Raw genomic sequence first — 27,680 nt, forward strand, 5'->3', positions numbered from 1 at the left:
CTGCTATCCTATAACTCTGAGGAACGTTTTTCTTTAATTTTTACTTTAAATGCTCTACTTTATTAGGCATACCCACTTCACCACAAATACTAGCAGAATTCACTGACTTCAGCTGAAGGAGAGCTAAATAACTTGCAGTTCTATTTGGCTTTCTGTGCAGTACCGGCATGTATCATAATGTGAACTCCTGTCCCATCATCCAAACTGTCTAAAATCTATAACTAATTGCAGAAACAGCATTACGAGTGCCATTAAAGTAAGCTGCACAAAAACTTAAACAAGCATTGGATCATCAGATGGTACTGCTTTGTTGTTTTAGAGTGGGGGAGCTACAAATCAATAACAGACAATCAAACTTCAACAAATTACTAAACGCAGATGAGAAGATATCTTAAACCAGTACATCACAAAGAAGTCACAGATTTCAGATGTCCAATAATAGCTATAAGCCAAAACAAAAATTTGCTAAAAACGTATCCAGAACATGTTTTCTCACATAGTAAATTTGCTATTCAGTCAAAAAAAGCCAAGATAAAGCACAGAAGAATTAAAAATGATTCTGCTGAGGGACAAGAAAACCCTTCAAAGCAATAAAAAAGGCAAGAAACAAGGAGCTCACAGAAGCAGGAAATACTGACTTGATGCCCTACAATTACTCCATTCCCAACTGCTTGCTTTATGGCTTTAACTACCTACATGTTTATCTTCAAATGCCACACACTCAATAGAAACCAGAAAGTGCACACTTCACCTTCTGTACCCAAAGCACAGTTAATGTTCAACATATGTCACATGGAGAATAGCCCTCCTCAGCACAGCTAGACTGTAAATGAAGTACCACATACAAGAACTGCTCTGAAAGTAATGTCTCCTATTTTCTTATGTTGGCCTGCAACATCTGAGGCAGATGTTGATAATATGACAGTAGAGGTTAAACTTTCCCAACAATATCCCATTAGATGTTGTTGCCATGCAACAGGCAGCAGAGGGGCAGTCTGACAAAATGGCATCTGACGTGGAAGTGCATGTGAAGCAAAGATGTTTCCAGTGACATTCACTGATGCTTGCTAAACATTCATTGAGATCAACCAGCGGATGTGAATACAGTGAGGTGTTAGGTGGTGTGCATTTCAGCAGTGGTGACAGTGGCAGTAGGTCAAAAACAGATGCCTGTTGGTGTTCACTATTGAAAAAGCTGTTTTTTAGCTGAGAATTTATCAAACAATGTTATGCTGCTCTTTGTATCTATTCTAGCTTCCATGAAAATAAATAGGAAGCATTACTTTTGGAGCAATCTACATACATAATTCACAGGAGATTATAACATTTAACTTGCCACTAAATGAGATTTCTCAGTAATTCATAACATGCAGATAAACAAGGCCACTGCAGCCACCAAACTGCTGACAAAAAAAAAAAAAAGGCTTTGAAATGTTACACTCAGAAACAATAAAAGTAACTCTTCTCCGCTACTAACAGTAAAGGATAACCTGTTCTCCTTCCTTCTGCCTTCCACACTGACTTACAACCAGTTAGACTGCAGATTGATAAATTGGTACCTGTGAAATGAATGGTACAGTCAAAATATAAGGGGTTTCCCTCTGGAGTTACATAGGCCAACATGTATAAGAGCACTGAGTCTTTTTTTCCTCCCTTTCTTCTAAATAACAGAAGCTAAAAAACCATACAAACTATCTCAATCAAAATATGGTATCAAGAATATGAAATCAACGTCAAACAAACTTTTCATTGAAGTCACGATCAGCTGGAATTCAACAAATCACGTCTTCTCTACAGAGCTTTGTAGAGTTTGTGAATTTTTTTGAAAATGTATGTAAAAAAAAAGTACCTAGCCTAAAAATATTTTATAGCCCTAATTTGCTAGATAAATGGTTCAGAACTGTCAGAAGACCTGCATAGCCTACATCTCAGTAGTGGCAAAAAGACAATATACACAGACAACTACTTAGAGTTATTACTTTGTTGTTACGAAAATTACTATAATTTGGAAAAATTATGCTATTAATGAAATTGCAAAAACATTTATTTATTTTTACAGCTAAATCACTGCCAATTTCTGCTGGAGAGTTCCTTGGCTCGCAAGAGAACCTGTTTGAGCACCATCAAACCTCATAGACAAACACCGGAGCCCTTCAAATGTCAAACTTACAAACCAAGTTACAACCACAGCACAAGGTGAAACTGAACTACCACAGGGCAGTCAGTTGCATCCCCTTTTACCTCTTGGTCCTTGAGGAAGCACAGAGATTGAATTATCATCAACCAGCCAGGTGAGCATTCACACCTGAAAGTTGCTTCAATTCTGTATCCTAGAAACCCTCCTCAAATAACTTCCCCTCCATATTTCCCTCAGGATTATGAATCACAGGATCAAAAGAAAATTCTTATGTTTAATGAAGACTTAGTGCTGGGTTCTTTTTCAAGGACTCACACTGGGATGAGCATAAGACCCCTTGTAAAAGCATAGGGACAGCTGCGCAGCCCACAGTTAAAGTCTAAACTCTTAGTTGTCAGAGTCTTCCAGTCTCAGAGAATGTAAGGGAATTCTTGTCAGCTAAAACCTGACAAAACAAAGATAAACTTCTCCAACCAGAACTCTTCCAGACTTGACATGTGAATAGGTAAGAAGTTTTAACATGCTTTTGGTGGGCAAGAAGGAAAGGGCAAATTCATCAGCCAGAGACATTTTGCATGAACTGGTTTAGTCCAAACAGTCTGTTCAGTGTTGATTTTAGCTATGCCAGAAGTATTTGAAAGTTTCTTCCAGAAGGCATTGAAAGGGTATACAGAAGCCAAAAAAATTCCCCAGTCTAGTGCAGATGCATTGCAAGAATGTCATTGATAAGTCTCACCGAGCACAGACAGCAAAGTTGGAAAGCTGCTCTGAAAAGGATCAAATAGTAGTATGTAGCAATCAAGTGCAGGGCATTACACATGTACTGAGTGAGTGAGAGAAAACTGAGTCACACTGGAGAGTTCAGATTGCAGTAGTACTAAAAAACCCAAATAATTTTCTCTGTTGTAGCACAAGTGAATGCTTATGAGAGGTGTTATGGCAAAGGCTCCTGAGATGAAAAGGGAGGAGGACAAAACTGAAGGATGATGCTTTTTCAGTTCGTTCCAGGGAAGAGTTTCCAGCAGAAAACCCTGGAAGCTTTCAAGTCCAGGCTGGATGGGACTTTGAGCAACCTGGTCTAGAGGGAGGTGTCCCTGCCCCCTGCAGGGGGGTTGAAACTACATGATCATAAAGGTCCCTTCCAATACAAAGCATTCTAAGATTATATGGTTACAATCTAAGTATTAATGGACTTCAGAAATAGCTGAAGTGGTACTTGGGAAAACAACCTGTCAAATAGGGCAAAAGTACAAGAAATAGCTTGCATGCTAAGAAAGAAAAAAAAAAGACCTGAAAAGTAAATAAACTGCTTCAAAGAAAAACGTCAAAGACAGTTAACTGTAATCTCTGCCAAACTGAACAGCAAGCAGTAGCAGAAGGGAGTATGTAGGGCAGATTTAGTCTTTTGCTACAGAAGGCACAGTATTATGTACTCTGCAATGCATCTTTTCTGAAGAGTGATCTGCTATGAGCTCGTGGTCACAAATACCAAGTTTTAGCTTCTGGTAAATTAGTAAAGGAGTATTTGTAAGTAGCAATTCCCTGCTCCGCAAGCATTATATGGCTCTGTAGAAATCAACACCTGTCCTTGACATCTAAGGAGCCAGAACAGCTCCTTATGTTCTGCTTACTACTCTTACACGTGATTTGTTAACAACTCATTTTTCAAATTCTAATCCTAAGGCTTTACCAGCTCTGCTGATTATAATGCTTAGGAGTAGGAATTTGCGTTGTCTTCTAAAAGCCACTGGTGATGCTGTTTCCCAGTGTTTTTAACACGTTACAGGCAAAACGTGCATAACGCCATTTAGGTCTCTTATTAACCTTGAGTTAGACCCCACCACAAGAAGGACATGAAGCTAATGAATTGGGTCCAGAGGAGGGCCACAAAGACGATCAGGGGGCTGGAGCACCTCCCCTGCAAGGATAGTTTGAGAGTTTGGGCTCTTCAGCCTGGGGAAGAGAAGATTCCAGGGAGACCTTACAGCAGCCTCTCAGTACCTGAAGGGGCCTACAGGAAAGCTGGGGAGGGACGTCCTATAAGGGCAGATAGCAAAAGGACAAGGGGAAATGGCTGTAAATTGGCAGAGGGTAGATTTAAACTAGATATCAGGAAGAAATTCTTTACTGTGAGCGTGGTGAGACACTGGAACAGGTTGCCCAGTGAGGCTGTGGATGCCCCATCCCTAGAAGCTTTGAAGGCCAGGATAGATGAGGCTTCAAGCTACCTGTCTGGAGGGAGATGTCCCTGACTATAGAAGGGGGGTTGGAACTGGATGATGTTTAAGGTCCCTTCCAACCCAAACCATTATGCGATTCAAATGCTCTCTTTTAATTTGCTCTCTTCTCAATAGTCAAGCCCTCAGTTTTCCCCAGGCACCACCCTCTGCACTCTTTTAGCTTGGTCACTTGGGGGCATGTGACAACAGTCAAGATACCGTTTGGGTTGTGACTCCTGCAGGCGTGTCAGAGCTAGCTCTCAACTAAAAAGAGCCACATACCTTACAGGAAAACTGCTTTGGTATCTTTACAGCTGCAGCCAAGCAGCATGTGAGGCCATGGCTGGACTTAGAAAAGCTGCGCTAAACACCAGCACACTATGCCACCAAGGCTGCTGCAAGTAGCAGTGTCAGACTAACAGCTTTTCAAGCTTCAGCTTCTGACTGCCATCAGAGATGACACTCTGCATAGGGCATGCTGCTCTCTGCAAAGTAGCCATGACCTTGGTGTCTGCCCTACTCTTCTCCCAAGGGACCTACTTGAACAGATTCATAAAAATATAGAAAAAGTTGCACTTGTGTCTAAAATTATGCAAATACTGCTTTCTTTCAATACACAACAAATTCAGTGTTAAGACTACAGGAAAAGTGAGTGATTTCTTAACATGTTTCATTTCCATGCGGCAAAGTAATTTGCTTGAGCTCCTTGAAGATGATAGGTTATTTTCTTACCAATCAGCCACTGATTCAAGTTTTCAGTTCAGCTCCAAGCTCCCCTTAAAATAAGCCACACTTCAATTGACCATTAAGCCCCTCACTGTCATGCTAGTAACAGATGCATTGCTTCAAAGCCTGCTACTGCATGCTAATTATGTTTAAATATGGTACAGGCCACAGAAACAAACAGCATTCCTGAGTGGGCCCGGAAAAAAAACACAACTGATGATGCATGTGAAGTTTTACATCTAGGAAAACAAATTTGCTTCTAGCTGTTCTGAAGTGAAATCCCCTCCAGTTCCTAACAAATGACAAATACATACATGTACTACCAAAACTCCAATCATTTATCATAAGAAAAAAAAAAATTGCCTGGATGACATTTACTTATCATTACCTTGAATGCACTAACATTTTGCTCCTAGTTCTATTTGTCAATGACCCAATCTGAAATTGCGATTTTCTGGGCAAAAAAAAAAAAAAAAACCCAAAAAACTGCTTATGAACAAATAACACCACCCAAGTCATTTCCTTTAGGTTATCAGGAAGGAACCTCAACTAAAGAGACAGCACAATACCATTTAAGAGTATTCACCCTGCTAGAAGATTAGCACATAATAGCACAATTGTGCTGAGTTTCTACGGCAAAGATGTCCATATGAACTCTCAAGATATTAGGAAAAAATCCCTAGCATTTGGCACAGTAAATCTCACTATTGTTGCACTCCAGTGATCCCCAGCAGCACTCAAATGCACACCTCTCCACCAGTTATTGGTGAGAAGAGCTGGGGTTCAATTCCTGCTAAAATTGATGGAAATATGGATTAACAACTACAATATAAAAACGGCACCTCTATTCTTTTTAAACAGGACAGCAAGCCTTCAAGGTAGGAAGGCTATGGAAGTGCCATAAAGGAAAAGCTAAACAACAATTAAATAAATTGCCATAGAATCATAGAATTGCTCAGGTTGGAAAAGACCTTCAAGATCATCAAGTCCAACCGCAACCTGACCATGACTGATATGTAGCAAGGTATCACAAAAAACGAAGTGGCAGCAGAACTTCTGGTCATGTCAAGACACTTTTGACCATGTTAAAATGGCATTAGGAGACAGGAGAGATTTGATGAAAGCTTTTAACCTGCTGTGTAATTGCAAATCAACCATGACATTAAAAAAAAAAAAAGTGAAAAACCCAGCTCAAAAAACTCAACAAACAAAGATGGGGGAAAAAACAGTCTTTTCCAACTCCACAATAGGAATGAGGAAAGGATTTTGAATTATTCAAGTACAAACTCAATTAGATGAATCAGAAATTGGAATGTCAGCATAGCACTGGAGAGAATCCACAGAAAACAAGCAGAGGGGGAATTATCTTATGCACATAACAATCACAAGAGAGTTGAAGCCATGCCAAGTAACCTGCTGGAAAGATGTCACACAGCAACACTTGAAACATAATACAGATTCAAGAAGGTCAGGAGAGGTCTGAAAGCCAATGACAGGGTTTCCCTTCCTTTTTCAGATCACATATCCCTGCTTTCCACTAATTTTATTTTCCAATTCTCAAACACATTCCACCTCTTCCCTAAGTGGGCAAGTACAACAGCATGTGGGTCAGCTTTATTAAATAGCCTGCCTGATGCTATTCTTTCTTCCTGAAAGCAGTGTTTGTTTTTCAAAATACGCATTTTCACCAGCTGGGTTTTAAAGCATAGCCATTCAAAAACTAGTTATAGCATACCTAGAGCCTCAGAAGTCCATGTTGCTGGTGAGAAAGAACGTCAATCTCATGTCTCTAGATCTAATCCAGAAGGAAGAACTTCACCATTTGCTCAGTTTTCCCTAGGGAAAATTATGTATTCAGTGTAGTTGACAAATGTTTTGGTAGTCAGCACACCACATGGATGGCCTCTGTGGGGAGAAGTCAGGGACAGTCCTGTGCTAGACACAGTTGGTTTGAGCTGTCTCTGGAGTGGACTCACTGCAGACCACAACTGAGCCCATCATCCACATGCATGCTTCCTCTGGGAAAATGTATTTAAGAAAGAGCAGAACACGCCAGGTGTGGAGTGTGAAAGAGAAACAGCAGAGGGAACACCAGTGTCAAAGCAGGATATTATCCATTCACTGCAACAAATATCCTATGGCCCATGGAGGGCCTGTGCTGGAACACAGCACAGCTGGGTATTCCTGAGGGACTTCAGCCTGTGGAGAGGATGCATGCTGGAGCAGGGGGAAAGTGTGTAGAGGAAGGATTGGCAAAGGTTTTTGTACTCACTCCAAGGCCCCATCCCCATCAGAGGGGTGACTGACTGGCTGGCTAGGTGCTCACATGTGGGCCAAGCTTAACCCACCAGACATAGAAAATCCTCATGTAGGGCAGTTTTACATTTCTGTCCAGTCAGAGGTCATCTGAAGGGCATGCAGTCTGAGCAGTCTTAACTCTCTCCAAAAATCACATGATTTTATGGTATCTGCAAGCAGATACCATAAGTGCAATTACTACTGGCAACCCCAATATCAGCACAGATATTTTTTTATTGGACTCCAGTGAAGGTGAGAACTTCTGTTCATTGTCCCTATCACCTACCTATATGCACTACAGGCAACACATACCTCTTCAAAGAGAAAAGCACTGTCAACACTTTAAATAGGATCCTCAGGCAGTAGCTAAAATGTACAAGTGACTGTACAATGAAAAAGTAAAGCTGACTTTATGTTCTAGAAGTGACTGTGGACTCCTGCTAGCCAGCCTTTGTCACTGCTAGCTCAGATACAGGTAGGTTTCCCCATCACATTTCTACATTCTGGGGAGAGACGAACAATTACTTGCTCGGAAAGAGATTTTCGCCTCTAAACTGCCAGCTCCCCCTCCTGACCCACTTGAAATACTACAGACACATTGGGCTCAAGAAAACACCTGCAGAAACACCAAGTAACCAGAATGCAGAAAGGCGAAATTGATGTTGATGCTGAGTTTATTAAATACATTTCTCCACTTGTGATACAGTTCTCCATTCTGGATCTCTGGAAGAAGAGATAGAATGTGATTAAAGTTAAGCAACAGGTGTTCAAATGGCAGTCACTTCTAAGGAAATATAGCATTAAACACAGTGTTACACTTTTCTTGTGTGAATTGCTTTCCACACCCCTGCACAAGTCGCGATGGTACACAGAAGCTGTTTTGATGGAGCTAGCTAAGATTCTAGATAACGACTTTAAACTACATTTGAGAAGTAACACAACACCAGTGCAAGCTAAGTTGACCTAGAAGAGAACAAGGACAAAGAGACAAGGGCTACCAGAAGAGATGAATCTCCACTTTCTTATGCTAATAGCAGCACCAAAGTTTCAAAAGATCTTTCTTTTCTCTACATCAGCATTTGAATGTTCTATTAATAAAAGTGATTTTTAACAAGTTGCAATTGTACAAACAGTACTTTCCACACGGATGCATTTCCTGGCTTAATTCTTTCAGGCTTTGTTTCTATGTAGGACATTTAAAACAGTTTACTTTTAAGGCTCTACATGACAGATAACCTTCCTCCAGCATAGACACAGCTGAGATGACCAGGTTCCAATTCTTAACCAAGAGATCTGTCAGGAGAGCCATGCACCTTGATCCATACTAAGAAACTGACTACATGGGGAAATCGTGTGAGTACAACATCACTACTGATTTAGACAGTGCTTTCAGTATTCTTCCAAACACTCACAGTTCACACTGTACATCCTAACATTAAGGTCTGTTCACATCAAGAGCTGGCTCTTGAGAGCTGGGTAATGGGGCAAATGAAGCAGCCACATATCACAATGGCTGGGGTTGAAAAGGATCTTTAAGATCTTCTAGTTCCAACACCATGACATGCACATGGTCGTCACCCACCAGCTCAGGCTGCCCAACGCCCTATCCAGCCTGGCCTTCAGGGATGGGGCATCCACAGCCTCTATGGGCAGCTGTGGCAGTGCCTCACTGCCCTCTCAGTAAGAGACTTCCCACCACTAACCCCATCTAATCTAGATCTTTCCTCTTTTAGTTTTAAACAACTCCCCATTACCTATCACTATCTGCCCATGTAAAAGTTTCATCTCTCCCCTTTTCATCCTTTTAAGGATGGAAGGTCACAATGAGGTCTCCCTGGAGGTCCCCCCTATTAAAATGAAGACGCAGCACCAAAACAAATTGAAAAGGAATATTAACAGTTATATGTACTGCTAAGCCTATCTCATAGGTTTTCATTTCTGTTGTGCAAATCTGAAATATGACCAACAGGATCTACCTTTTGCTGATTTGGCAAACTGTTACAATTCTGAAGACCACTACTTTGTATTACAGCATCTGAGTTGCATATCAGCAACAAACGTGGAAAAGGAATTTTGGAAATGCAATCTGAAAGATCCAGAAAAGGTTGAATATTTGCAGATTATTTAGTCTGGGCTGAGGTCCAGACACTGCCAAGTATTTAGGCACCTGCTTCTCTGTGAAAGCCAAAGATCCCTGTAAAAATGTGATTCTTGACACCCTAAATGGAAGGTGCTTAAGGTGCGCTGCAGCTGGGAGGCAATATCCAAAAGGGCTACTCTGAGAACATACATCTTACACAACGATTTTAATGCTCATTGTTTTTAAGGTACAGAACACTATACTCCTCTGCTTTCCACAAATTTACTGACCTGTAAAAGCAAGATGTGTATTCATTTATTCTTTTATAAACATCACATCCTGTATTGTTTTAGAAACATCACAACATTTACTTTCCTTAGTAAGTTTCTGCAATCAGCTTCAGAAATAGTCCAGAAATCCTCTGCATTGAAGAAGCCTTTTGCCTTACTTTCCACATCACACCTCTCCTCCTGCATAGTAATGTATACTGTTTATGATCATAAAGTTAATTCAATTATTTCTATTGTGTTTTTTTTTTTTTAACTTAAACTAATACTTACTATTTGTGCCATTTTTCATAGTAGGATTTAATTCCACAACGTGCTAACATTAATTACCTATTCACTTACCCAGTACATAATCTTACAAAGTGCTAAACTTTCCACTTGAATCATAGTAATCATTGGTCATCTTGACAGCTACAGACAGTTGATGAAGTTCAGAGCCATGAAACATTGAAGCAGTGACCACAAAAGGAACTTAAAACTTCAGGATAAAGCTGTGAAGTGGACTTTCTTCAGAAAGTCAGTAGATGTAAAACACAAACACTTTTAGAATCTACCTATTTATTCAGGAAGCCAAACTACAAACAGCACTCTTCACTCTGTTTTTTCATACTTGAAGTCATAGGACCTTGTCAAAGAATCAGCTCAGACTGTTTGCCTCTGAAGAGAATTAGACATCTAGAGACTGGGAGAAGTCAGTAGAAAAAACTGACTGACTTACTGAGAACTGGTCAATAACCAGCAGTTCAAAGAATAGAGAAAGACCAGAGAGGCTTGCCACTTAAAGTTGCTCATTTAGCAGGTAGCTGAAAAAACATGATTCTTCTTCAACACAAACGTAATTAGCCAAGAATATACGATTTATGAAGATCAGCAACTTATTTCTACCACAGACAGAAGCTGCAATAGAAACAGCCATGTGGTTTATTTTTTTAAAAATACTACAATTACAATAATATACAATGCTCTAACTTATAAAAAGAAGTCCTAAGAGTGTCCACAGGAGGAATAGAAAGATTTGAGTTACAGTTAAAATTGCTTCTTCTATTTCATCTCAACTAACAGGTCTCCCAGTTAAGTAACAAGCTAAGCACATAAAAGCAGCGACTGTTAACAACACCTCTAATCCCACTATTAGTATGCAGAAAAAAAGAATATCAACCAGATTCTGGAAAAGTGACAATTTTTAAAAAGAATGAAATACAGAAAAGAGGAATTACAAATCTGCACAAGTGTCAGCTTTTCTCCCCTATCAAGTTCCCTGAAAACTACTATTTTTGTTGCCTGTTTGAACGATATGCCAACACTTCCTTTGGATATACTTCTAAAGATTACCTTCAATTTTTTTTATTTTTATTTTTATTTTTTTTACATACAGATGAAAAAGAAAATATTTTAATCAAAATGCATGCTGTTTGTCCATCCATTCTACACAGTATAAATAAATCAGGAACAGTTAGAAGGCCACCACTCTAATGGTTTGATCTGAAAATCCATTTGCATCAGACTACAGTATTTAGAGGTTTATTTTTCACATTTAGTTTTGGCTACTCAGCCTGCCTCCAAGCCATTAAGTGGATTCTGAATATTTACATGCCAAGGAAAAAAAAAAATCCAAAATATCATAGTGGAAATTAAACTCAAGCACCATAATAGTCAGCTTTTCAGCTAACTTACTTTACACGTATCATGACTTATATTTAGATGCATCCTCAAAACCTTAATAGGAACTTACAGTTAATTCAGAACACCACACAAACACAGGAAAACTTTACTACTGTAACAGTATAGGGACAGAGTCAGTAGAGCCTGAAGCTGGCAATGCTCCGAGTTTCCTGTTGTATGTTAACGAGGCATTCCTTGTGGCTGGCTCTTTCCACCTACACATTTGATCTCAACAGAAGTTTTGCTATGTTTACAACTTTTGTGAAAACCTTTTTCTCAGAGCCTAGACCTCAAGACAGATGAGATCAAACACTTTGCCCAGTTCAGAGTCACACATTGCTGAACCGCAACCACCCCAGTTGTTTAAAAGAAACTACTAATTGTTTTATTTTAGTTCCAGGAAAATATGGCAAGAAGTACAACAGCTCCCTTCTCACAATATGAAGATATCAACCATGCTGTTCATTTCCAAAAGCCATTGTAATAAAAAGCCACTTAAAAGCAGGCTTTTAGTTGGAAGGATAATGATCTAGTTGAAAAAGAAATCACTATGGCGACTCCAACGAAGACTGTTCTGAGCAGTTGTAGGACAGCCTCCATATAGATAATAACAAACATCTCTGTACGTAAAGCAGATAAAAAGCATCAGTAAGAGGCTCTGTCTCAGGGTAGCTATTTCATAATTAAAGTGAACACAAGAACATAATATTCCCGTAAACTAGCAATATTTGAACTACATATTCAAATCAAACCTAAAGCAGCATTAATACAAAGTGTTCTGATAATTGGAAAAGGTGACTGTCAGAGCAGGACCAAATTTGAATTGTCTTAATTGCCACTGCAAATTATTTTACTAACAAAAACAAAAGTTTCTAATTTCTACACTTGCAGACATGGTCAACCAAGTCAAGGGGAGACTCAGATTCTTTTTTTTTGAGCAAAGTTATCTGACCCAAGCTCTGACCATAGTACCAGTTTTGCTGCCTAATAGCTTTTAAATGACATCAACAACTCAGCAGACTTGTAAGTCATACACATGTAGCATTACTTACAGCACAGCCCTACAAAGCAGGGAATTTGCACATGCTCTTATTTGAAGGAGAGGGGGGAGGTGGACTTTGTTTTAATTCCAGACAACATCACTGTTGAACTGTTTCACAAATGCCTCCTGGCTTAACTCTCACCTCACAATTCATATATCATGATTTCATCTGAAACTAGTCCAGAAAAAGAAAAGCAGCAAACTGTGTGGCCTTGACACACAAACGGGTTGGATGCATAATAGTTGATCTTTTCGATGTCTAACTCTTGGATGCCTATCCTCCCTCAGACTCCACAGTCTTGATCTAGGTACCTAAGTTACTCATACAGTGTGTACAGATTACTAGGCCTTCAGTATTAGATTCAAAATAGCCAGTGTTTGGGGGAAAATGAAGCATTCTTAGGCATTCTTTCTGACCTAGCCTAAAATAACGTTATCTGAGATCTGCCATACTCATTGCTGAAATGCAATACTCTCTACTCACAATACTGAGCACTGAAGTTGTGTCCTCAATGAGTGGTAAAATCCTCTTTCACTCCCTGAGTGAACGGTGTATTTTTCTGCTGAAAGAGAAAAATCTCTCCACTTCAAAGGTTCAGAGGAGGAAATGACTGTTCCGTTAATTAATAACTATAGGATATATATATATATTTTTTTAATAATACATTTTCTGTCATAGACACAATCAAGCCATCAGGATATTGGTTATTCCAATGTGAGAGCTTTCTCCTGCTTAGGTATTCCATGTAAAAGTAATAAGACTTAATGGACCACTGAGTCAGTTCAGAGTGCACACGTGCCTACAAACAAGACCAAATGCTTTCCAGCCTCATTCTCACAACATCCAGGAACTCCAAAATGTCCTCATGTATTTTAAATCATCCTTCCTTAGTCTGGGTTATCCTCTCATTCACAGTGAACCCTCCACCTCTCTAACTATGGAGCCATAAAGTATGTAAATGACAATATTACACATATATTTAGAACTTCAAAGGTTTTTTTTAAAACATTGCTACATTAAATGTAAGTGTAGATTTAGATTACTTCCTAATTCTTGCAAGTCATAAAGCCCTCCCACTTTTTCCCACTCCCAAATTTACTTCCCACTAGTAAACAGACGTCATATTGACAGTTTATTTGCAACAAGCCTTTCCTGACTTTTTGTGCAACTCATACTGAATTAATGCAGTTTTCTTTACAATGCAACATTTACAAACAAATGTTTTTCTTATACTATGTTCCAGTTATCTTCTACCTTCACTACCATTAAACCATCTGATTGTTTTGAATTTTAAGGATAAAGTCTAAATTACAGTAAATATTAAAATGCAGAAATACGGTGAAACACAAAGATAATCATCATAGAATGACTTATATTGGAATGGACTTCAAAAAATCATCAAGTTTCAGCCTCCCTGCCATTAGGCAGTGTTGCCAGCCACTTGATCAAGTATTAGATCAGATTGCGCTGGGCCTCATCCAACCTGGCCTTAAACACCTCCAGGGACAGGGCATCCACAACCTCTGGGCAGCCTATGCCATCACCTCACTACTCTCATAGTAAAGAACTTCCCCTTACATCTAATTTAAATTTCCCCTTCTTTAGTTTAAAACCATTCCCCCTTGCCTTATCACTGTCTACCAGTGTAAAAAGTTCATTTCAACTCATGTTTATAAATTCCCTTTAAATATTGGAAGGCCACAATGAGTTCTTCCTGGAGCCTTGTCTTCCACAGGCTGAACAAGCCTAGTTCCTTCAGCCAATCTGTCTTCATGGGAGGAGTGCTTGAGCACTTGGATCATCTTCATGGCCCTCCTCTGGACCCTCTCTAAAAGCTCCACATATTTCCTGTGTTGGGGGTCCCAGACTTGGACACAGTAGACCAGCTGGGGCTTCATGAGGGCAAAGCAGAGGGAGACAATCACCCCCCATCCCTGTTGGCCACCCTTCTTCTTATGGAACCCAAGATACCATTGGCCATCTAGGTTGCAAATGTGTGCTGCTGGCTCATGTTCAGGTTTTCACCAATCAGGACCCCTAAATCTTTCTCAGCAGGGCTGTTCTCAAGAAATTCTTCTCCTAGTTTACATATCTGGGACTACCTCAACCCAAGTTGAAAACCTTTCAAAACCTTGCGCTTGGCTTTGCTGAACCTCATGTTCCAAGGGCCTACCTTTCAAGTTTATCAAGGTCCTTCTGGATGACATCCCTTCCTTCTGCTGTGTCAATCACACTGCTCAGCTTGGTGTAATCAGCAAACTTGCTGAAGGTGTACACAATTCTATCATCTATGTCACTGATAAAGATGTTGAAGCATATTGGTCCCAACAGATCCTTTGAGGACACCACTTGTTACTGGTCTCTACCATAGAGCTATTGGCCACAACCCCCTGGCAGTGACTTTCCAACCAACTCCTTATTCATCAAATACTGCACTCTCCAATTTAGAGATAAGGATGTGGTGGGGGATCATGTCAAAGGCCTTTCAGAAGTCCATGTAAATGACAACAGGTGGACATAACCCTTTGCCCACCGATGCTGTCACTCCACCATAAAAAGGCACCAGATTGGTCAGGTACAACCTTTCCTTGGTGAAGCCATGCTAGCTGTCTCAGATCTCATGTACTGCTCGTCCCTCATGTGCCTAACATATCTTCCAAGAGGATCTGTTCCATGATCTTCCCATGGATAGAGGTAATAATGATAGACATCAAGCTGAAACCCCAACATATCTTTTCTGATATCCTACTCCAAAACAGTGTACATGCATTAAAAATGAGAGCTTAACCACTCAAAGCAAGCATTTGTAAAATAAACACTGGTGTAATACATCTGGTTCCCAGGACATACAGGATCACACAACAATTTTCAGAAAGGTACAAATCTAACCCATTTGGTTGTAAACAACAGTCAGTACTTCAAAGCGCATCATCTTGCAAAAAACCAACAGTTGTCTTCAAGACTCTAGCAGGGATATATAAATGAAGCAGCTTGTTTACCTTGGGATACTTACTATCAAAGCCTGGGAGAGTATTGCTCTGTATGATAACTGATATTCCAGTTCTGTCAAGGAGAGGTAATGCTTCAAGTAAGTTATTCTGGAGTAACTTCCATACAATGGAAAAAGATTTCGCAGGTTTCAGAACAGGAGGTCTTCTGGAACTGCTGTAGCTTAATTCCCTATACCATTAATCCTCAGTATTAAGAACTAGATTTAATTAATTGTTTTCCTTTGCATAATGAAATTAATTACCCATAGGCGAAAAGGGTTAAAAAGGGTTAAAAGTGACACTGCTCAAAATAAAGATCTCAAGAAAGAATTAAAAACACATGTACCAATGGTCCTGAATCTAGTTCAAAACCAGAAAGAGCTGAGTCTACTATGTAGAAAAGGCAGTGATGTTTTGAGTATGATATTAATGTTGCCAAGGAAGAGACCAGAATTTACACAGCTGGTAAACATCTTCCTCACTCTAAAAGATACCAGCAGGTACACTGCATTATTTAAAAAACTTCCTAAGGAAACTAGAACTGCCTGACATGCATTTAACACTGCGTGACAGAAGAGAGAACACGTTTTTATCATACACTGAAATCACATCTGATTTTCCTCAACAGCTGTAGATAGCATATTTATTCTCTGCAGTCTGTAGCAGCTCTGCCATTTATTCTCATTCTTTTTTTCAGCATGTTGGGTAAACTGACTAAATCTTACTTGATACTTCCAGATAGCTTGGAGGCTAGTAAACCCAAATAACATGTTCATGCAGTGTTATAATATTAAGGCAGATGAAAGTACTCCCTCTGCATTAAGCAGATAACTACCTAGCACATAAACTACTGATTCAGAAATTAAAGAGTCAAAAAAAATCACTGCTGTGAAATGAAAAACTTAACCAGAACAAGCTGAAAGCTTCAAATTACATGAAACATTTAAGAGTCAAAAGAAGACAAAAGAAATTGAGAACACAGGAAAAACAACTATGGAGGGAGGCATAAATTTTCACATATATGAGGTATATACAAGGGGAATGAAGCCTGGGGAAGAGTCTGTGGAGAACAATATAAAGGCAGCCAGTTCTCTTCCACTAGCGTGAGACCAACAGAGGTTGCTAGTATTAATACAAATGCACTCTTCTCCATTTGACGCATCACACATGCTTTACTGAGTCCTGCAAAGAACTGTTTAGAGTCATGAATTCATCCTGCTGCTTGATTCTACAATGCTCATCCCTAAATATTGCCAGGCTGGATACTGTTAACATAATCCAGATGTTCACAATACAGGTATTGCACAGTGGCAAAACTAGAGAGGTTTTGCCTAAACACAGTTATTCAAGTTTAAGCTACTTAAGAACTTCTTTAATGACAAAAACAAATGTAAAAGCTTAGTCTGGAGGACCAAGAGGTGGGAGTGGGAGAGGTAGATGGCATTAAGAAAATAATGCAGACAAACTATTTATGGACAAATTTATTAAGAGTGATTTTTTTTTTCTTTCCCCAAATGGAACACTTGCATGTATAAATAATTGCACTGGAGAACAGATTGCATTGAGCAATCAGTTGGCAGAAGATCCTGAATCAACAGCCCATATTCAAAGGACTGCCCAAGCAACACATTGCCCAGACAAATAGTCCCATAAAATTGTGTAACAAGCTTCGAAGTGCCAGTGCCTCAAATTTACAGAAAGGAAGCCATAGCATCACCCACTATCTCTGCTACAGATTTTAAACACAAACTCAAAATCAATTCACTTGTGTTTTGTGCTGCAGGTTCACAACACATGCCTAACAGAAAAAATTATTCTAAAATTACTATCACTTCCAGTAAGTATTGGAAATATGGGATACAACAGTTCTGAAAGACAATAATTAAGCAGCAATTGAGATGAAGTTACAGAGACGATCAGTAGTATACTGATGAGTATAAACGATTGTTCAGTATTAAGCACACTGAGAAAAGGTTTGCTCCTAAAGCACGCCAATTTTAATCCTCAAAACATGAAAACTGTCTTTTGGTGTGAATACATATAGGCTTAATAGCTTTTGAAACCAGTCAGGGATTATTAAACATACCCTAAGAATTCACAAGCTCTCTACTGCTTTTAAGTTTCTCAGTTCCTGTTATGTTGAAACTGATTTGTTGGAATACAAGGATTTTACAAATAGACTGCTTCTGAGTTTCTCAAAGTAATGAAATCTGCACATGGATGCACATGTGAAGATACCTGAGCACAGTTAATATCCTGTTTTCTCAAACCCATTTCAGTCTTGAGGTTGATCTGAAGCAATGATATAAAGTTACTAAGGATTCCCAACAAGAACTGTTAGAATTCCATGACTGGGAGGATATTCTTCATCATTACAAGAAATATTTTAAAGAAAACAAACAAACAAAAAAAACCATCCAAGTGTAATAGAACTGTGTTTAGCCTCCAGTTGATAGGAAGAAAAACCAGACTGCAGTGCTGGGGCCAGAAGGATTATTCCGCTCCCCTAAGGTAAAACCCAAAGATGACTGATACTAGTGCTGAAACAAGCATTCTTGTTCAAAGGGACATAATGGTTTTTCCTCTCCTAACTTCTACCCCTGTGCACTGTAGTGGCTGCAGTTCATAGAGGCTACACATCTATACACACACTCACAAACAAAATAAAGGAAAAACAAACCTAAATGTACTGCCAATTGGATATTGAACCTCTGACTACCCTTTGAGCCAAGTGGTCTAGCTGATTTATAACTGAATAAATTGATTATTCATTCATTCCACGTTTCCTCAACTCTCAAATGACAACGCAATGGCAGACAGCATCCAAAGACTTAGTGAAGCCAAGCAGTATGTTTTTACTGCACTTGTCAGTCACATATCCAGTTATTTTGCCTTAGAAGGGTAAGCATGCCCTTATTAAATAAATTGAATTTTAAGGATTAATTTCTTGACCATATACTAGAAAATGGATTCCAACTGGAGATGGGCCATGATCTTTCCAGGAACTGAAATGAGGCTGATAGACCTCTAACTACTGTAGTTTATCCCAGTTTTCTCAAAGATGGGTATAGCATCAACATTTTTCCATGATTTTTCCTTACAGAAATGGTTAAGGTTGGAAGGAACTCCTGGAGGTCACACAATCCAAAACCCAGAATTCATAATATTCTTGCAATCACAACAGCCAATACTTTCAGCTTTCCAAGGTGAAATTCAACTAGTACAACAAATCTCAATGCATCCAGTTGTAATTAATAGTCTTTAACGCGTTGTTCCCAAACATGGTCTATCTCCTTCTGAACATACTCAAAGGAGAGAATAAACTACTGCTTTCCAAGGACCAAGGCAAAAAGGGCACTGCTTATGCCATTCTTTCCTATACCGCCTATTACATGGGCGTCCAGCCTTTTAGCTTGCCTGGGCTCCACTGACTGAAGAAGAGTTTTCTTGGGTCACATTGTAAAATATGTAATATAGTTAATGGATGTCAGTAACAAAACTACTTTTTTTTTGTTTGTTTGTTTAATTAAAAAATAGGATAACAAAGCCATGAAATTAGTGGGATATTTGACCTTATTCTTTAAAATGAATGTATCAGTATCTGGTTTGATGGAATTTGGTTGCAGTTTCTAGTGAGTTCTCAAGGTACTCAGATATTTTACTTTTCCTGTATTTCATCCATAAAAATAGTTGTTCACAAATGTATGCACTGCCAAAAAGCAATGACATGAATAAGGAGTGAAGCAAGAGATATTTTTCTGTGGTAAAAAGACGTGATCAAAATTTTTCTTTGAGTTGAACACCTGACTGAAACTTTGTACATTCCATTTGAAAATTCACAGGTGATGTATTTATGTAAAATGAAAATGAAGTTGCAAAAACCAAAATACCAAAAAAATTGATTTCTTTTTTTGAAATCTTAAACTTTACTTTCAAATTCATTTATCAACATGGAAAGCAAGGCTACTTATTCTTCACTGTTCACAGGACTGTGTTTAGCCAAACGCATAAAATTATTTGCCATAACTTGAGCTTGTTATAGCTTAAGTTTCATCTTGAACTCTGTTATGATTTGAAATATAGTATAGATAAATTGATTTTCACCTTGAAGATGTTGAAAATTACGAGATTTGCTTGCTTACCCTTGCTGTGAAGAAATCCTTCCTGATGTCCAATATAAATCTTCCCTAGTGCAACCAATCATTTGTCACCTAAGAAAAGAGACCAATATTCTCTTCATTGCAAACTTCTTGCAAACTACTTATCAGGTAATTGTAGAAAACAGTGAGGTTATTCCTCAGTCTCCTCCAGAATAAATAACCTCAGTTTTCCTCAGCCGCTCCTCATAGCTTTTGTTTTCTAGTCCCTTCACCGGCATTGTTCTTCCCTGCTCACATTCAAGCAACTTAATATGTAGCAAGGGGTCCAAAACTGAACACAGCATTTGAGGTGCAGTATCACAGAGCCACATACAAGGAAGCAATTCTTTCCCTCCTGGCCACACTTTCTGTAGCAGGCCATTGTCTTCCTTGGCCACCTGGACACACTGCTGCTGGTTCACATTCAGCAGATTGTCAGCCAGATAGTTTTCTATCAGACAATTTCCCACTCTTCCCCAAATCTATTCCTCTGCAAAGAGTTATTATGACCAAAGTGCAGGACCCAGCATTTAGCCTTGTTGAAAGCTGTGCTATTGGTCTCATCAATCCAGCCTGTCCAGATCCCTTTGAGAAACTGTTAACCTTCATTAGACTCAACTCTGGCTGTTTCCATCCTCAAATTCTTTTAGACTTCTGTAGCTGGCCCACCTGTTTACCTATCACGTGCTTCTTTTCTGTGTTTACATTCATAAAAAAAAAAAAACTCTTGCGAAAGCAGCATTTCTGTTGAAAGTCTTGATTTTCTTGGAAAATTGAATGGTCTGCTCTTCAGCTTTTGATACTTTTGTTTTTTTTTTTAATTAAATATCCTTATTATTTTCTCAGGAAGTTCCTCCTGAGTTACCATCTTAGGGATTCTCACCTATCAGTTCAAGTAAACTGAAGTGCACAGTCCTGCTTTACTGTTTTGCCTACCAGCTTTCTCCAAATCCTGAAATCAGTCATCTCGAGTCAATAATCAGCCAGCTCAAAATCCACCAGCTTCTTCCTGCTTTGCAATCAAACGCATGAAATGTGCCAAATAGAGAATTACCCTTGGCTGTTAGGAATTTTTTATCTACAAGCCTCCAACACTATCTGCCCAAAGCCTTATGAGAACTCCAGCAAGATATCTGTACAGTTGAAAGCCTCTGTAAAGAGGATAGGCAGAAGATCTATATGCGCTTGCAAAAAGCATTACCTAAGATTTCCTCCTTGCTCAGCATTATGTGAAATCTTCCACACAAACTCACTTTTGTTCTCTTCTTTCTGTTCCTGCCTCACAGTCAACAAGCGTTCTTGCTTTCATATTTAAGCTCTGGGAAAACAAGGAGCTGCCTAAGTGGAAGTACAAACTCTCCCTTTTTCCTTCTGATCCTTCCAACACCTATCTATGACCATGATATGGTCACTCACACATGATATTTCACAAAGTCTCTGGGATTTAAACCGCATTACAAACCTACATATCTACATAGTTTTGGGATATATCTGATCCCATTAAAAGAAAAACTTAAAGTATGCCGAAAAACATTTGTGCCTTTCAAAGGGGAATAACATTTAACACTCAGCTATGTAACAGAAGGTATTCCACAATGTCAGTTCTCTTACTAATATACTGGCACTATCATTGAGGTTAATAACAAGGGGAAAAGCTCTCAAAATATGAAATGAAGCACTCCAAAAGAAGAATAAGCCCTTCCAGACAACTGGAACTTATGGCCTAATTAATTACTAGCCAACAAACACACACACACACACACACACACACACACACACACACAACACACACACCCTAACAAAAAGGTACCATACTCCATATGATCAAAGGTCCTGGAAAAATAATTTTAGTTTATTTTTTCATTCTCAATTTAACTTATAGGGGGTTCAATTTGTCTAGGAAACAGAATGAAGGCAACAGCATTTACATTACTCTACTGATAAACTGCTGTTTCCAGCCTAGTACTTAAAATGCTGAAACTCTTCAGTGCTGCTTTCTTCAACTTCTGGTATCTATCAGAATAGAGCTATAGGAGAGGGCCACCCTCTTTTCACACAGGATATTCCTGCAATCTCCTGGTAGTTTGCGGTTCACTCTTAAGTATTTGGCTTTTCTTCCTAGGAAGGGGAGTACATAATTGATGCTATCCCCCTAGACAAGAACATTTCATGCACTTCCGCTGAAGAGATTACCTTCAACATTTCCACAGGGATCTAAGTCTCCCATTTAGACTCCAGATGATCACAATGTAGAAGGTACAGCTGATAGCAGAACCAAGATGGATGTTATCTCAAAGCTTGTTCTTTCTTTTCGAACAGATTGATTGACCCAGAGGTTGAAAAGAAAGCCACAAGTTCAGTCTTAGTATGGTCCCAGCATAATTTTCCTTAAGAACTCTTATAAACAAGCTGGAGAATTATGATCTAAAATAGAACAATGTGGGGACTCATCTGGCAGAAAAGTTGCAGTCAAAAGACAGCAGTCACCAACAACTCTGCAGTGAACTGCTAAATAACCAGCAGAAGGGCATTTTAAGTTATTTCCTGGACCTGATTCTTTCCAACAGCTTAATTAGTGGTTTTTATGACAGAATGGGTACAGTTTAAATATTTATACATGGCAACAAGATAGCTCATATTTCAAATAACTTCAGTGAAATTGTCCAAAATAAACTCTGAATCCATAATTAAAAAAAATGCACTAGTATCACTGACTTTTTAATATAAAGCAAGTATCGGCCAAAAAAGTTTTAAGCAAATACACTATACAATAAAAAACCATAAAATACTATACAAAGGAGATAAATCAATGAAGCACTACTGTAGAGGAGAATGAGAAGCTAACAGTGCGTTCAAAACTGCACACAGCCAAACCTAGACTGTTGCCAACAGAAGCAAGTTCCATTTCTAGGAAGAGTGTTATTCTAGACATTCAGTGAGGTCTGGAAAGCAATTACTGTTCCTTGTCGCTAATAATGCATCACAGTTGGAATCCAATATTCAGCTTGGAACTCCAAGTTTTAAACTACCAACAAATAAAGACAAAGTACCCAAGAGACAGGAGACAGCAAGGATAATGGTTTTAACAAATAAGGGTTATAAGGCTCATATGGAGCAGTATGAGCTGTTTGGATGTTTGTCACAAAAATGCAAAGAGAAAAAAGCCCAAAGATCATCCTGCTTACCACCTAAGAATTCACAGCGTAACCACAACACAGTCTTTCAATACACAAAAGCACGTTATCAAGAGAACAGCTCTCAGTGCAAATGTTCTGAATAGAACAAGGTTTAATCTTGCAGCTGAGATGACTTGGAATAGAATAAAGCTTTACCAGTAGGAACAATAAGACAAAAGGACAGGACACCAAAGGATTTTATGGGATCTCTTGCCTTCAGTAATTCGGAAGAGCACGATTGAGAAGTGGTCCAAAAAGACTTGACTATGACCTACTATCATAGGCAAATAAACACCAATCAATTGCATTTCTATGGCACAAAATATCTTCGCAGTTTGAAATCCTGGATATTCTCAAGAATTTGGTTATTTACAAAATGCTCATGTTAGGAACAGGATCTGAATGGTTGAGGTAGGAAGGACCACTGGAGATCATCTAGTCCAACCGTCGCACTCAAGCATGGCCACCTAGAGGAGTTTGCCCAAGACCATGTCCAGACAGCTTTTGAGCATCTTCAAGGATGGCAACTCCCATTAACTTTCTAGGTATCTTGTTTCAGCTCTGAAACCTCATAAAAAAAATGAACAGACATGAAAAGACACACAAAACAACAACAAAAACAACCAACAAACAAAATCCATCAGCAATTATTTCAATTACTACAGATAGAATCTATTATGTTTCAGTTTGTGCCTACTGCCTCTTGTCCTCTCACTGGACACCAGTGAAGAGAACCTTATTCCAATTTTTTCCATGCCTGCCCTACAGGTATTTATACAAGCTGATGAGACACACCCTTCAGCTCTGAGTCTCCTCCAGGCTGAACAGTCCCAGCAGCCTCAGCCTTTCCTTGTAGGAGCAGTCCTTCAGTCCCTTCATCAGCTTTGTGGTCCTCCATTGGACTCTCCATTAGCACTGTGTTTTGTACTGGAGAGACCCAGAACAGCACTCCAGGTGTGGCCTCATCAATGCTTTGTAGAGGGGAAGGATTGCCTCCTTCAACATGCTGGCAATATTTTTCCTAATGCAGCCCAGCATAACTGTACACACTCCTGACTTATATTCAGCTCGGTACTCATCAGGACACCCAGGACACTATTCTGCCAAACTGTTTCTCAGCTAGGTTGCCTACTGTATATCCTAGTGCCTGGGGTTGTTCCTTTCCAAGTGCATCACTTACAAATTGTCTCTAGGTGACAGGAACAGGAGGGTAAGACTTCTTACCAAATGATAATCAAGGATGAGTTGATCCGTGACTCATGACAAAAAGATGATAGATTAAACGTTTTCTAGATTCTGTCTCAATACTAATACTGTGGGAAGAACTTCAGAGAGGGTATGTACCCTTTCTGTGCTTTCGCATAGGAGTTCGGAGTAACAAAAGAAGGTCCTGACAGCCCACAGTTCAAACCACTGAAATTTCATCTGCACATGAGAATGCATACATGAGAATGAAAAATGCCATACAGTATTTAGGCATCGTTAAAAAGAAACTCTGAAACACTCCTCTTCTTGCTTTTTTTCTTGATCTCAGTTACACAATTTTTGCTCAGTGTCATCCTTTTTAGCAGCTCAACTTTAATGTAAATAGAACTTTACGGGGTTGACTTGAGCAATCTGTTTCCCCACCATCTTATTTTATACTTTGCCCTTTCAATATTCTCTTCCATATTTTTCACTATCTACCAAATCTTTCTTCTGTTCGCCACATCATTTCAACAGCTCTCAATACTACTCTTAAGAGCAATCAACTCCTTACATATCACATTTGTAATGTCTTGCTACAACTTCAAGATCTTGTCAAGCCTGTTCTTCAAGGCACACACACCTTCAAGCTAAATGAAATATATTTAAATGAAGTCTGAAATTACTACTTGATAAACAGCACCGCACTTGTACACTGTCTCAGTGACTCATCTCTACCAGAGAGCTAACACACATGCATGCCAAGATCAAACGTAACAAGACAAATGCTTTCAAGATTAAGAAGAAACACACACGCACAGAGGTTGGTATTTACAAAGCAGCATGAAGTAGCATATGCCTAACTGAAATTAAGTGAAATTTGGGCACACACCAGCAGCCATCAAGCAACTTAACCTTCAGCTATACCTCAGGTTCAAATAGAGGAATAAATTAGGAACAGCTTACAGAAGTAATGACACTGGGAGGCAGACTTCCAATTTTAAACCCTATCTTTCACTATTGCTTCAGTCTCTTATTTTCCCAATTTGTTAAACAGCTGTTTAACAAATACTTTGCTGCAATACTTTGAGATGTAAACAACACACAGCACAGGCAGAGGTCTATGCTGCTTTCAATTAAGTCTGCAGAGAGTTCAGATAATGTCAGCGGAAACACAGTTTATAAAAAGCTGTATTTGCTCTCAATATTACCGCTAGTAAGAGTGTTCTTTATTCTGGGTCACTGAGCATGTCTATCTGGTTCCAAGTACGGAAGCAAAATCTCAGTTATCTTTCTGCTGTTTCAACATCCAAAACACAGATGAAGAAATGCAGGTTCGTAATGATTCTTTCTACATTAGTTTCTCCTGCATACTGCTCTCTGTCAAAAGCAAGCTTTGACTGGTAGAAGCCTGCTTTGTTACAGATTATTTCATAGTACTGAGTTTGTATTTCCTCCAATGTATGAGAAATGTTTCTGGACAATTCAAATCAGATAATCCTGGAATGTGGGTTCAGCTTTCACTGGAAGCACTTCTGCTTTATTACAAGTGATCAGGTCAGTTTCTCCAGGCTCAGAATGTTCTAGTTTACTGAAACTTAACTACTCCTGTTTGAGATTTTAGCACCTTCACTGGTTGCAAAGCATTCCATATCTTTCCCATTTATTGTAGTAAAAAAAAGATATTAGACTCTGCTAGATATGTCATCGTTCCAATGGTTGTCTAATTATCTCAATAGTTCTTTCATACATGAAAACAAAAACAAAGTATTAACTGCTTTTCAACCAAGTACTATCAGCTTTCGGGAAAAACAAAAGCAGATTGTATTCTGAAAAAAAAAAAAAAACCACTAAGAAAATGTAACTCTATCTTCCACATAAATATTAAGTGTCATTTATTCCAGCAGTGCAGCTTCTTAATACCTTTGAGGAACTCAAGAAATTCACCAAAATGAGTTATCATCAAAATTGCATTTAAAAACTAAGCAACTCTCTCCAGCAGATGTCATTTAGGAGTAGAAAAGAGAACATACAGGAATGAAAACAGATGTCAGTAGTAAGAGCTGTAGCATAAATGTCTGTCTTGAAATCTCACACATGCGCATGCACACAGGAACACAGGCAAGTGCACAAGAACAAACAACATTCCAGTCTCATTTAAGCTGAAATTAAGATTCCATACCTAAAGGCTGGTATGAAAGCATTCATTAATTTCGCCTTTTTTGAGAGCAGGAAAGGAGGAAAGAACCTCTTTTAAGTAACTCTTAAGAAAACTGATGATCTTCCTAAAAGAACATTAATTCTTCTACCTTTTCATTCATTTACTGAACAAGACATATCGTGATATTACATGTAACAGGATTAAGAAATTAACTCAGAAAAAAAAAAAAACCACTCCCAAAAAACACCCTTTTGAAAAGGTCTCAGCAATGTTTTATTTATAGAGACAGATACTTAAGAAAAGATAGAAGTGTTTGTACAACTTCCTCCCTTATGCATCAGAACACAGGCACAAAGCAAACTTGCTGGAGATTTGTCAGAGTGCAGAACTAGAAATATTCAGCTTATCCTGAAACACATTAAAATCCTTTAAGTATGAACATAGGATCGGAAACCACATCTCAACATCACAGACAAACTTGGTGCCACTGCTCATTTCTTGTCAAAGGCACCATTTGTGACAAACACCCAAGGTTATATGCTGATAAATCTATTTTGTGTGGACAGTGCTGTGATTTTTTTCTAAACATCTCCATGAGAATCTGCATATACCAGGATTTGGTCATGAAATAAAATCAGTGTAAAAATCAAGATGCGTTTCTGTTGTGCTCTGGATAGAAAATTAGCATAAAGTAGATTATTCCTGAAGGGAGGTTGTGGTGAGGAAGGGTTTGGCCTCTTCTCCCAGACAACAAACAGGACCCATTGAAATGGCCACAAGTTGTACCAGAGGAGGTTTAGATTAGACATAAGGAAGAACTACTTCTCTCAGAGAGTGGCCAGGCACTGGAATGGCTGCCCAGGGAGGTGGTGGAGTCGCCATCCCTGGCAGTGTTCAAGAGGTGTCTGGATGAGGAGCTACGAGATACGGTTTAGTAGCTTGTGGTAGCAATGGTAATGAGAGGACAGTTGGACTAAATGATCTTGCAGGTTGTTTCCAACCTTGTGATTCTATGATTACATTATATGAAAAGGCATCTACCAAAGAGCTTGGGTACAGAGTTAGAGTTGCAAAGTTTAGCTAGCAGTTCTCATGTTTATCAAAATGCAGGCACACAGTGAAGAAGGGAACCAAAGCTTCATTCTGGTTTCAGTGCTCAGTAACATCCCTCTGTTCTGAATCTGTATTTCCCTTCAATACTTGCTTGCACCACATGCTCTCACTCACTTTTGGAAAAAGCAGAATATGGTGTCACTTCATACGCAAGAAAGAAGAACCCCATCATTACCTGTCTTTGGCAACTGTGTTTCTGTTGAGAAACCATCTCTCCCCCCCTGGATTCCACTTCTTCCAGGCAAGCATCTGACATTTTTTAGACAGCACACAGCCAGCAGTGTCCATGGAGCCTGCTCATTTGTGCAGTGTGCAATCTGGAGCTTCAGTCATCCCAGATGTGTGTATATCATCAATGAAGTTAGCTTAGTCTCCACTGTCTTACCTCCCTTGCTAACATTCATATCCCCTCACCAACTTTGCTGAAAAAAAGGGAGGGCAGGGGCGGAATGTAAGCCAAGTAA

At 39.1% G+C, this 27,680-nt stretch overlaps 1 protein-coding gene and 1 long non-coding RNA gene across 8 annotated transcripts in view; both read right to left on the reverse strand.

Annotated features, from left to right (window-relative positions):
• EPB41L4B (erythrocyte membrane protein band 4.1 like 4B) overlaps nt 1–27,680 on the reverse strand; it is a 168,171-nt gene that overhangs the window by 118,119 nt on the left and 22,372 nt on the right. The window lies entirely within an intron of this gene.
• LOC146544653 (uncharacterized) overlaps nt 1,292–27,680 on the reverse strand; it is a 39,651-nt gene continuing 13,262 nt past the window's right edge. The window contains exon 2 of the long non-coding RNA XR_014882374.1: nt 1,292–27,638. This is a non-coding gene — a long non-coding RNA (uncharacterized LOC146544653). The remainder of the gene's footprint in view (nt 27,639–27,680) is intronic.

Source organism: Meleagris gallopavo, chromosome 3 (genome assembly GCF_905368555.1).
Source record: "Meleagris gallopavo chromosome 3, MGAL_WU_HG_1.1, whole genome shotgun sequence".
NCBI classification, from domain to species: Eukaryota; Metazoa; Chordata; class Aves; order Galliformes; family Phasianidae; genus Meleagris; species Meleagris gallopavo.